We start from the raw sequence: 12,655 nt of genomic DNA, 5'->3' as shown, positions 1-12,655 counted from the left end.
CAAGTGAGTCATGGTGGATGGCTGCTCATCCTGAGCCAGGATCCTCTAGAGGTTTCTTCCTGTTAAAAGGGAGTTTGCTAAACAGGGGCATTACATCCATTCAAATTCAGCCCTTTCAGGACTTTGCGTCAGCATATCGTGACTGCTTTGGCTGTGAGTGACTACGTTTACATGCAGCCAATATCCGGGTTATGATCGGGTTAAGGTCGGTATTCGGGTTTCTGAGTTGATCAGAATAACCCGTTTACAAGCATAAATAGAAAGAGTTTCCTCTAACTTGCATAACCCGATGTAAATGCGGACGTTGGGGTAGCGTCAGGACGTGTGGACTACTTCCAGACGCAATATGCGTCATTTCTGGTTCTTCTTGTTCCGGTATCCGTGAAAACAACAACATGTTTCCCAGTTCGGAAGAGATAGCGACCGCGTTTGTTTGCGCTTTAGTTTCTTCGTCACTCCAAAAGTGTGGTGCTGTGCCGCGACTCGCCATGTTGCTCCCAACTTGTTGTTTACTTCCGGTGTTCTGGCACATACAAGACGTCTCGCTACTCAAAATACCAAGATTCCTTGCGAACAGAGCATGCGCAGAACACACGCTTTGATGGGGATATCCCAGTATGCGTTTACACGACCAAACATTCGGGTTAGAAAAGGGTTACCCCAGGTGTAGTAACCGGGTTTTTAAAAACCCGGTTATGAGCATATCCGGGTTTTTGGCGGTGTTTACATTGACCTGCGGAACCGGGTTATTGCGAATATTCGGGTTTTAAAAGGGTTACTGGCTGCATGTAAACGCACTGAGTGATGTTGCTGATCAGTATCAAAAAGCATCCCAAGTAACGTTCCTAACATTAAAAGGGCAGCAGTAGCGCAACAATTATTAAACGAGGTTCTTTTGGCTTCGGACATGAAGGTGTTTCGAGTTACCTTTTACATGTTTTGACCGTCGTCTGCGGTCTTCATCACAAATGTCATGTGTTTGTGTGACGCATCTTTATCAGCTGTTCTTCTGATGGGCACGACCAACCCGGATCAGTCAGATCTGCCGGGTCGGTCACACCTACCTCTGCTGGCTGATCTTTGGAGAAGGGAATCCCAGGTGCGAGACAGCCGATAGGCCCCCTTGTCTCTGTTAATGTTCCATTGTTCCCGTTTCCTTATTTCATGTTCCAATGTTCCCGTTTCCTCCCTGACCCAACGTTTGGACCAGTTGTTCTCCGTGTTGATAATTTTCACAGATAAATTTGGGAGATGCTATTTATGTAAATCATTGCATCATAGTGAGGAAATTCACCCCATATTAATCCCTGTGGAGATCTTCCAAGCAAAGTTAATTTAATAAACAAAACTAAAGTGTCACTCCTTCAGATATCATTAAGGCCCTGGATTTAGATTTCTCAGAAAAGCCCATTGATGAAAATCATGTCTCACGAGGATCTCAAGTTTCTCTGAAAACTCAGTGACGGCATCAAACACAATGAAAGTGGTCACTATAAAATGCCACTACAATTTTGTGATGAACAACCTAATCTAGTGGACAAAAAGGTATGCTCAATGCACCACCTGAAATGTCTGGAGAAGAGATAAAGGAAAGACAAACCATATCTTTAAGCCTAGAACACACCAGAGGCGGACGCGCCTTGCCCACGCTGTGCCCTCATTTTAAATAGAAGCCATTATAGTTGATGAGCGTTGACACACGGGGGGCTGCACCCCAAGGTGCTGAAGATAGGCGCCAGTTCTATCTCAAGCGGCTGTTTACAACATTTTTCAGTAATTTACAACAGACATTACGACACGGAACGGCTTTGTGGCACAAACCCAACCACAGTTTTGATAAGTTTAAAGTACTATTGATCTTAAAATATTCAAATAAATAGTGTGCTTACCCATTTTTAATGAATTTGAGTCTCACAAAACACAATGACATGTTTGATCTCGTATAAACTATAGAGTCACTTCCCACTTTCTGTTCTAAAGTCCCACGTGATGTGACTATCACGCGACTTTCCAAGAAGCGCTCAGCAGCATGACCTGTGTGACCACTTGACTTCTCAAAATCTCCGGCGCGGTGCGTCCACCTGCGGTGTGCCCCAGGCTTTAAGGTGATGCAGAAAAGATTCCTGAGCAAGAGTTAAGCCCAATTTCCACTTCTCCATCTGCATCCAGATGGACACACACAACGCCACTAGCAGCAGCAGTCAGGCAAACAACAGGTATAAAGTGTAAGAGCATAGAACATAAAATCAGTCTTTATGCAGATGATATGTTACTTTTTCTCCAGAATTCTCAATCCTCTCTCTCCCAAGCAACTGAATTGATAAACTCATTTTCAAAAGTTTCAGTTTATTCAATAAACTGGTTAAAATCCACCGTTTTCCTAATTAATTTAATTAATCAATCTCCTCTCAATTCCTCTAATACACAATTGGAGTTGGGAAATGTTACATACTTGGGCATTCGTGTTTCTCCCAAGTTGGCAGATGTAAAGAAACTAAACTACATCCCACTTTTAAAGAAAGTGGAAGATGATCTTGCCAGATGGAAGTCCCTACCGATATCACTCATGAAGAGGGTTGCCACAAATAAAATTATACTTTTACCATGAATCAGTTACTTATTTTCAATTATCCCAAGCAAGCAACCATCTGACTAGTTTAGATCTCTGGACTCCTCCATACCAAATTCCTTTGGCAGGATAAACCTCCACGAATTAGCTTAAAAATGCTTCAGAAGACCAAAGACAGAGGAGGACTGGATTTACCCAACTTTTATTATTATTTCTTAGCCAACAGGCTGCAATATATACCAAGATGGTTGCAAGATAACCCACTAGATGAGTCCTGGTTAGATATAGAACAGACACTTTGCAATACGATAGAGCTTTCAGACTTACCATTTATTAGCTCAAGCATGAGAAAACATGAAGGCTTCAAAAGTATTAGTATCAGCACCTCTCTGACAGCATGGTGGGAGTATCTAAAAATATCTTCACTCATACCATGCAGATGCACACCTATCTGTAAAAATCCGGCCATTTTGCAAAACAATAAAATGATGAACCTTCCTGACTGGAAGTGTAAAGGAATCATATACCTGGAACACATTTAAGTGTTAGATTTCATGCCATTTAACAGAATATTCTCCCAATATGGAATAGACAAGAATACATTTTTAGAATATCACCAAATTAAATCTATAGTTAAACAAAAATGTAAGCTTAATAAAGTAGAATTACAAACACCATGAAGGTTACTTGACTTCTTTAATCTCAATCACCCAAGGCACTGTCCAAAATAGATGATTCAATAGCAATTCCTATAGAAAAATTGGAGGGGGGTCTGTCAATAAGCTGTGACCAGAATTTTTGGACTCAAACTTGTTTAAAAACTTTTAAAATGACCAGAAACCCTAATTTACAATTAATAACTACAAAATTCTGCATAGAGTACACAATACATGTCATTGGATGTTCAGGATGGGGGTTATGCCATTTGGCACCTGTACACACTTCACAGACAACATTCCTGACGATAATATCCATGCACTGTGGTCATGTCCACCTGTTCAGGGAGTCTGGTGTAGAGTATGTGAGAGAGTAGAGAGAAGACCTGTCAAAGTGTCTGAAGCATGAAATCCCAACTTCCCCCTCATTTTGTTCGCTAGGAAACCTGGATGATGTCCTCATTGAAACCAATCTGGTTCGTGTGGTTCTGACTGCCATATGCATTGCAAAGGAAATTATCCTCATAAACTGGAAAAATAAAGATAATCTTTGCATTAACCAGTATAAAAATCTTTTGTTGAATCATATTACATTTGAGCAAAGGTGGAAAGTAACCAATTACATTTACTCACATTACTGTAACTGAGTAGTTTTTTTGTATGTTTATACTTTTTGTTGTTTTTAAAATCTGTACTTATACTTTTACTTGAGTAAGTATTTTAAAAAGAATTGTAATTTGCTACATTTTAAATCATATTTGTTACTGAGTAAAAATAAATTGTAAGCTTATAAATAAAAAATATTACGTGTCGCTGCATCGGAACAGAAAGAGACACCTGCATGAGCGCCGCGTCTAAACTGTGGGGGCGTGGGCGTACACTTGATAATGATGACAAACAGCCAGTTTTACATCATTTCCGTCCCTGTGATCCACTTGCTGTTTACCTCCTGCCTCCCTCCTGTGGGTTGGAACCCGCACCTTTGCGCACCGGTGTTACATCATCAGAATTCTGCTCGGTTTGGTAGTCGGACTCTGTCCCGTGTTTTAAGTGTGTTTCCCTACCACTCCGCATGGAAGTGGCAAAATAACGTTTAGCGCTCATAACAAGTGGATTCTCAGCGCTCTGTTCATGAAACAGAAGGCCTGCAGGCCTCTGTGAGATAAAACATCCTGATACTGTTCAGGTGTAAACATTGTGCTCCATCCCTGTGTTTGAACTCAGAAGATGCTTCTTGATGCCACAGATAAGTGATGATTTAGCTTCTTTCTTTATTTTACTCCAGAATAAGAGATTAAATTATTACAAAAGCAGTTCAGTGTAGTTAAATTCGTCATTCAAATGATTCTAACATGCTGCTGGGGCTGGAGGGCTGCTGCCCTACTCTGGTGGTGCTTGGGAGGCCTCAGTGGGTGGGCTTCTGGCGGCCATGTGTGGGATCTTAGGAGGTCTTGACGGTGGCCACAGGTCGCTGCCTGATAGCTGTATCGCCCCTGGGTGGGTCTGGGTGAGGGCATGGTGGCTAGGGGTGTGGGGGCGGTCGTCCCCGGATGGGGATCTGAGCTGGCCTGGAGATTGAGCCCTGGCTTGTATGCTGCCGGCAAGAGGGCGTGAGCATGCGGCGGTGCCTAGCCCTGGCTTGAGGGCCTTGGGTGGGCCTTGGCTCCTTCTGTACTGGCAAGAACACTTCTGTTCCATCTCAAAGCAGGGGGATGCCTGGGAGGGGGAGGACCCAACTTTACCTGGGTGTCTGTGTCATACGTTGTCTGGAGGTTGATCAAATGTGGGGATGGGAGCAGATACTCTGGGGGCGGATAGGTGGCCTCAGACTCTGTGGGGCTCTGCGATGCTGCTGTTTTGGGCCCTGGCGAAATAGGCTGGGGTCTCCATGCCCCAGTTTAATTTAGGAAACGGGTGTGTCTATTGGGATCAGTGGGGGAGCTGGCTCCCTAGAGGGTCTAGGCCCCCAGCCATTCCTCCACATCCTCAGACATTTTCCTCCTCCTGCTCCTTCACATCACCGCATAAACATGCACAAAGGACCTTGGAGTGCGGGTATGGTTCCAATTTCTGCAGTCCCATGGCTGCTTGCACCCCATTTTTAGTTTGCCCTTTAAAAACTTCCACCATTGACATTACATGCAAATGCACACTTAGGGCCTTGGAAGTGAGCACACTCAACGACACTTGGTGGGAGGGGGGATCTCTCAGCCTCATCCTGAATGCCGGTGCCCACTTCCATTTTTAAGCTGCACCTAGACACTGAGGGTTCTGTGGGTAAGCAGGGTTGTGTGGTGGCATCAACTGGTGTAGACCAGACAATGCTTTCACTGCACCCCCCACCCCAGCCCAACCCCCACCCCCCAACCTCAGAATGCACTTTAACAACATGCATCAACACCACACTGGAGCAAGTGGTGGGAGACAAGGGGTCTTATCACACCTCTGTTCTCAGTTAGCGGTCTAGGGCGGGAGGCTAGGAGTGGGAGCTGATTTTCTGGTTGGGGTCTGAGGTGGTGTGTCGCTTTGGTATGCATTGGTTGGGTGTCCGGGAACTGCCGTTGTTATCTCGCGGGGCTCTGGCGGCTGCTGGTTGCGACCCCCGAGGTAATCCTCTGCGCCTCTAGTGAGGGGGGTTGGGTCTTCTCCGGCAGATGTCTCCCTGGGGAGAACCATGGCTTAAAACTCCTCCAACTACCACACGTCTTTGGGGGCAGGTCTGTGGCCCCTCACACTCACTATTTTCCTATAGAGAAACCTTACTTATACACACACAGGCGCTCATGTGGTGCTCTCACAAGGATGGACTTGGGCATTTTCAACACATCACCTGTGTGATGGCTGTAGTTTGCACTAAATGTACTTTGACTTATTACTGTGTGTTTCTCAGCAAAAATAGTTACTTATATATATCTTCATTTTCTTGGCGCAGTGATATTTTGGTCTTGTATTTTTGTGTGTCCCCTTTTTTCCTCTCTCTCTCTTTATGCAGGTCTAGAAGCAGATTCTTGCTCATCATGTATTGTTTATATTTGTAAACCCCTATCCCCCACCTGTTCTTTCTCTCTCCCCCTTTCTCCTACACTTCTGTCTCCTTGTCCATTGGTATTTAAAACCAAAAATATTTCTAATGAAATGTTGGTATCAGGAGTGGCATTATAGCAGAAGCTATAATGCCACTCCTGTGAGAATAAAACAGCCAGACTAAATAAATGTATTATTTAGTCTGGCCATGCTCCATTGACAGCTCTCGGTTGTGGGGCGGGTTCTACCGTTGTCTTTCAAATGATCTCCGCATGCTATTGGACAATGAATGTGACATACTCTTGTTTCACTCTGTTGCATCATCCCACCCACCAGGCATATAGAGTGCCCTGATTGGCCCACAAAGCGGATAAAGCTCTGTGATTTGTTCACTAAGCAGATAGAGCAATATGATTGGCCCACCATTATGGACCAATCACAGCTCTTTATGTGTTTGAAACCCCTCTAGAGAGCTGTGATTGGCTAGCCAGAGTCCTGGTAGGAGCTGCGGAGGTTCCAATGGAGCATGCCTAGACCAAACTTTGCAAAGCAAGAATTTGGTCTAGTTCACTAGGCTATGATTGTTTCACAACCAGAAAGGACTTGGTAAAAAAATAATAACAAAGATTCGAAGCAAGCATTTTATTTGTGAATGGAAATGACGGAAAACGTGGGTTTAGAGGTGGCAAGCGCATGAGGAGGTTGAAGAGAAATACAAAAAAGCACACAATATAAACACAATAGTAAATGCACTATCTTCGGTCAGATACATGTCATGTCAGGACGAAACAGCGCTATGCCCTCTGTTGCCCTGGCGAGGAATTGCTTTGCAGCATTCCTTCTGAAGGCAAAATGTCTCTGTCAGTGTGTGCATATCTCTCCCTTGTGGAGCTGATGGAGAAGTATAAATTAGGCTACAGTCCTGTGTGGTATATCAGGGTCTCTTCTAGGATTTTTCTAAACCGTGGTGGTGCTGTCGAGGTGGGGGGTGGATGCATTCTCCTGCTCTGCCTTTCCACCTTTCTCTCCTTCACTCACTTCCTTCACTAGTTCACCAATTCAGCCTCTGTACTTGTGTGATATAATTGGGAAGTTTTAGATTAGTTTCAATCACAAATATTGTGACTGGAGGGTATTCCAGGAGTATGTAATACCAGGTCCTTTGATGTAGGCTGTTAGGTTTCTGAATAACTGGTGCCAGAGCTTGGTCTGCTTTGCCGCCAGTAAGTTGGGCTTATTTCTGGTGAGAGATGGACACCGCCAAGGCTGCACTTTGTCACCAATTCTATTCATAACTTTTATGGACAGGACTTCTAGGCTCTGCCATGGTGTTGAGGGGATCCTTTTTGGTGGTCTAAGGATCAGGTCTCTACTTTTTGCAGATAATGCATTCCTTTTGGTTTTATCAAAACATTATCTCCAGCTTTTGCTCCAGAGCTGTATCTCTGCAATTTAAGCTAACAAAATAAAACCTAGGAATCTAACACAGCTTTGGGCAGATGAACAAAAAGCATCTCAAAGTTAACTGTGTTTAGCATAAAGCTACCAGATCCATGTTGAAAACAGGTAGCAAGCTGTGGGAACAACAGTCCTCTGAACTGGCTATATCTGGACATCTCAAAGCTGAACCAGTGAAGGTGTAACGGATCTCTTCTGTGTTTTGTGGGTTAATGCTGAGCGATCGCTGTGACACTGCTCATCTTTGAAGATTAATGAATGCTTTGTTTATTCTGACAAGCAAAATAAACAGAAACACAAATAACATTAGTGGCTGCCCATTCCAATTACACAACACATTTTGTGTAATTATTGTAATAAGATTGTAACTGTTATGGAAATTTTATATTTCATTACTTTAGTCCTATTAACAAACCTACCTATTAACTGAATGTCCTGAAAGCACACACACACACGCACACACACACACACACACACACACACACAGTAACAGTAGGACACAGAACTACACACCACACCAGCTTTGTCATTTTCACATACATTTATTTATCAGGACATAGCAGCAGCACAATTCATTCAGCTGCTGCCTCCGCTTGGTCAGTTGGTTCTCCCTGGCCGGCTCCTCGTCCCCGCAGTCGTACATAATTATATAAAAAGTAATTAGATGGCCATAACTTTTTCTGTCTAGACATGCAGGGCAGATATTTTACTTTTTTATCCTGTCATGAAACTTTGCCACAATGTGGGTGGTTTATTCACTAGAGCTCTCTGGCTGACCATTGCCTTTGGTGTATTTTATCAGCTGGAAACCTGTAAAAATTCTGACAAACAAATTGATGGGCACTCTATGTCGTTTCCGCAGGGGTCCGTTGCATTCATGTGCGTTGAGTGAATGTTTCCAGGGTTCCTGCGGGGCCTTAAAAAGTCTTAAAAACATTGAATTTAGGAATTTGGAAATAATACCTTAAAAAGTCTTGAATTTTGACAACTGGGTCTTAAAATTTGTATGTAAATTCTCCTTACTGTATTTGTCCTCTAAAGTTTCATTTGTCAACCACAATAGTTTTTATTAAATAATGTAGTATAAATAAAGAGTGGTGGAACCAATAATTGAGAATGCAGTGCAGTCTCGGGCCAAAATACTCCCAGCATGTGGCGTATTTGGCTCGTGCGCTACAGCAGGAAACAACACAGACCACACAGACCTCCAGCAGAGGAGAAACATGGAAAATCTTAGCAGACCACGAGAAAGGTTGACTGACATCTGGGACTGAGTGCCAGAACTCTGGACCTCTTTGGGACTGAGTGAAAACATTGGGTGTGTACCAATATCAGAAAAAAAGTGTTAAAATCTCCCAATGTGCCTCAGTGGGTTACATGACTGATCAGTCAAATTATAAGTGGAGGAAACGCGTCACCTTTCAACAACACTTCTCTGCAGTTTGCGGATTAAAATACTAAAAAAAAAAAAAAAAACTTTGGGTGCTTTTTGCAAAAGCAAGCAGCAGCTAAATGAAACACCAGCGAGAAGATTTGTGCAGCAGAAATCAGGAATAGCAACAACTTAACTAAGCACCGTTTTGTGTAGGGCATCATCTTGAGAGCTAAAGCATGGAAAGTCTTTGACTGCAAAAGAGTAAATCCGAGTTCATCACCTTCCAAACCACTGGAGGAGTCTGAGGATAGAGACTGATAAACCTAATTATCTGCTGTTTACCAGAGTTATGAAATTCAGTTCAGCAGGGTTGTTATTGCTGCTTTTACTCACATTTAAATTTTGTGCCTTTACTGTTTGCACTGTGGCTTTGCTCTGTTTTTGCTTAGAAAAAAATTAAATAAAGCATAATTTAAATAAATATAATAAAATAATAAACAATAAGAACAAAACCTTTATGTAGTTTGTTATCCTCTCTTCAAATAAAAAATACATATATTTTATCAAAAGTATCGTTAAAGTACTGCCATCAAAAACCAGGTTAAAATACACTGAACAAAATATAAATGCAACACTTTTGGTTTTGCTCCCATTTTACATTATTCATGCTGTCTAATCAGCCCCTTGATATACCACACCTGTGAGGTGGAATGTATTATCTTGGTAAAGGAAAGTGCTCACTAACACACATGTAGACAGATTTCAGAACAATGTTTGAGAGTGTCATGTTCCTGGGAAGGTGTTTAACCCACGACATGAAGAACCATCACAGGACAAAGGCAGAAAGTTCAAACAATGATTTATTAACCCTAACTAAAAGTGTCCTGGAGATATCCAAGTGTGAAGTAGTCGGCAAGAGTACAAAAGCCAGCAGGGAGGGCAGACGGTGTGACGGGGTGCGTCCAGGAGAGGGAGCCAGATGATGGCGGCAGAGGGCAAGTGAAGAAGGAGGAGAGGTGAACCTTGAGTGTGTAATCCAGGCGGGTTATGGTGACTTCCAGGTAGGTACACCCATCAGTGGTTCAGCGATTCCAAGTATCCTGAAGATGAAACAAACTTGAGTCCAAACACCAAAATCCAAGCACAAAAAAACCAGAAAAATCAAAAACTGCAACCACACGAATGTCTGAGAATAGACAAAGCAAAACCTAGAACTGAGTGGCAAGATTCTACCGTGAGTAGTTAATCATCCAGCGATGTGAAGTGGTTCCCTCTCCTCTTAAATAGAGCTCTGCTGCGGTTGATTAGAGGATCTGCAGCTGCCACTGATCGGTAATGCCCCGCAGCTGGTGAGTGCCCTCTCCTGGAATGACAGTCTTACAAAGATGTTGTGGAGAAGAGGGAGTACTCACCCCGTCACACAACAATGCCCCCCCCCCCCTCAACGGACGCCACCTGGCGTCCTAGCAACCGACTCCTCGTAGTCCCGAATGAGGGAATGGTCCACGATGAAGGAGCGCGGGACCCAGGAGCGTTCCTCTGGGCCGTACCCCTCCCAGTCGACCAGGTACTGGACCCCACGACCACGGGGTCGGAAGTCGAGGATCCGCCGGACTGAGTAGACCAGTCCCCCCTTGTAGAGCCGGGCCGGCGGCGGAGGCGCAGGAGCAGGGCAAAGAGGACTGGAACCAATGGGTTTAACCAAGGAAATGTGAAATACAGCGTGTACCTTCATATTCCTGGGGAGGTCCAGCCGAACCGTGGTGGGAATAGGCGTGTCCAGGACCCTGAAGGGGCCGATGAACCTAGGAGTGAGCTTCCTAGAGGAGGCCTTTAGCGGGATGTCCCGGGAAGACAGCCAAACATCCTGACCAGGAGAGTACAGCGGGGCGGGGCGCCGGTGTCGGTCTGCCAGCTGCTTGTTCCTGGCGGCAGTGCGCTCCAAAGCCGCCCGGGTAGAGGCCCATGCCCGTCTGGCCCCCCTGAGAAACTGCGGGATGGAGACTGAAGCCGAGGACTGCTGTGGAAACAGTGAGGGTTGGTAACCCAGAGACGCCTCAAATGGTGACTGACCGGTGGAGGTGGATACATGGCAGTTGTGAGCATACTCGATCCATGCTAAATGTGTGCTCCAGGTGTTGGGCTGGGAGGAGCAGACACAACGCAGCATGGCGCCCAGCTCTTGGTTTAACCTCTCACACTGCCCATTAGTCTGAGGATGGTGGCCGGAGGTGAGGGCGACCTTGGCGCCCAGAGCTTCTGCGAACTCCTTCCAGACCCGAGCCACGAATTGGGGACCCCGGTCAGACAGAATCTCCGTGGGAATACCATGCAGCCTAAAAACATGCTTCACAAGGAGTTTGGCAGTAACAGTGGAGGAGGGAAGACCTTTAAGAGGCACCAAATGACATGCTTTAGAAAACCTGTCGACCACAGACATGATACATGTGAAGCCCTGAGATTCTGGAAGACCTACAACAAAATCAAGCGCTATATGCGACCAGGGACGTGACGGATTAGGAAGGGGACAGAGGAGCCCAGCTGGGGCTCGGTGGTCTCCCTTTTGCTGAGCGCACACATGACAAGCTTAAATATAGTTCTTAATGTCTATATACATGGAGGGCCACCAGAAGGTCCGTCGTATCAGAGCTATAGTGTGTCCCACACCTGGATGAATGGAAAACCTTCCTGTGTGTGCCCAATGTATAACCTGCCCCCTAAGCGCCTGAGGAACGAATAGCCTCCCTGGGGGTCCCCCTGGTCCGGGCTCGGTTTTGAGTGCCTCCAAAACCTTGTCCCGGATCTCCCAGGTGATCCCACCTACCACACACGACGAAGGAAGGATGGGTTCGGGCTCGGGTTCTTGGTCTGGTGCATACAGTCTGGATAAGGCATCGGGTTTAGTGTTCTTTGATCCAGGGCGATAAGAAATCTGAAAATTAAAGCGTGAGAAAAACAACGACCACCTGTATTGGCGGGGGTTAAGACGTTTGGCTTCTTTCCGATAGATTAAGTTCTTGTGGTCTGTCCATATTAGGAACGGCTGTTCCGCTCCTTCCAGCCAATGCCTCCATTCCTCGATGGCGAGTTTCACCGCGAGCAGCTCCCGGTCTCCCACGTCGTAACGGCTTTCCGTCGGGGACAGCCGCCTGGAGAAAAAGGCACACGGGTGCAGTTTATTGTCCTCGGGCGCTACCTGTGAGAGGACCGCCCCCACCCCGGTCTCAGATGCATCCACCTCTAGCACGAACTGCCTCTGGGGATCGGGTCTGTGGAGGACTGGAGAGGCAGTGAAGCGCCTCTTAAGTTCCTGGAAAGCAGCCTCGGCTTCTGGGGACCAGACAAATGGACGTTTCAAAGACGTTAAGTTAGTTAGCGGTGCGGCTACCTGGCTGTATCCCTTAATGAAGCGCCGGTAAAAGTTCGCAAATCCCAGGAAGCGCTGCAGCTGTTTCCTGGATGAGGGGGTGGGCCACTCCGTGACCCCGCGGACCTTCTCCGGATCCGCTCTGAGCCTCCCGTGTTCCACGATGAACCCGAGGAACTTGACCTGTGGGACATGAAACAAACACT

At 45.5% G+C, this 12,655-nt stretch overlaps 1 protein-coding gene across 1 annotated transcript in view; it reads left to right on the top strand.

Annotated features, from left to right (window-relative positions):
- nbeal2 (neurobeachin-like 2) overlaps window positions 1–12,655 on the top strand; it is a 458,076-nt gene that overhangs the window by 424,752 nt on the left and 20,669 nt on the right. The gene's annotated exons all lie outside the window — the stretch shown is intronic.

This window comes from Nothobranchius furzeri, chromosome 5, assembly GCF_043380555.1.
Source record: "Nothobranchius furzeri strain GRZ-AD chromosome 5, NfurGRZ-RIMD1, whole genome shotgun sequence".
NCBI lineage: Eukaryota > Metazoa > Chordata > Actinopteri > Cyprinodontiformes > Nothobranchiidae > Nothobranchius > Nothobranchius furzeri.
Note: the sequence above shows the minus strand (reverse complement) of the source record. Positions and strands in the feature narration are given on the sequence as shown.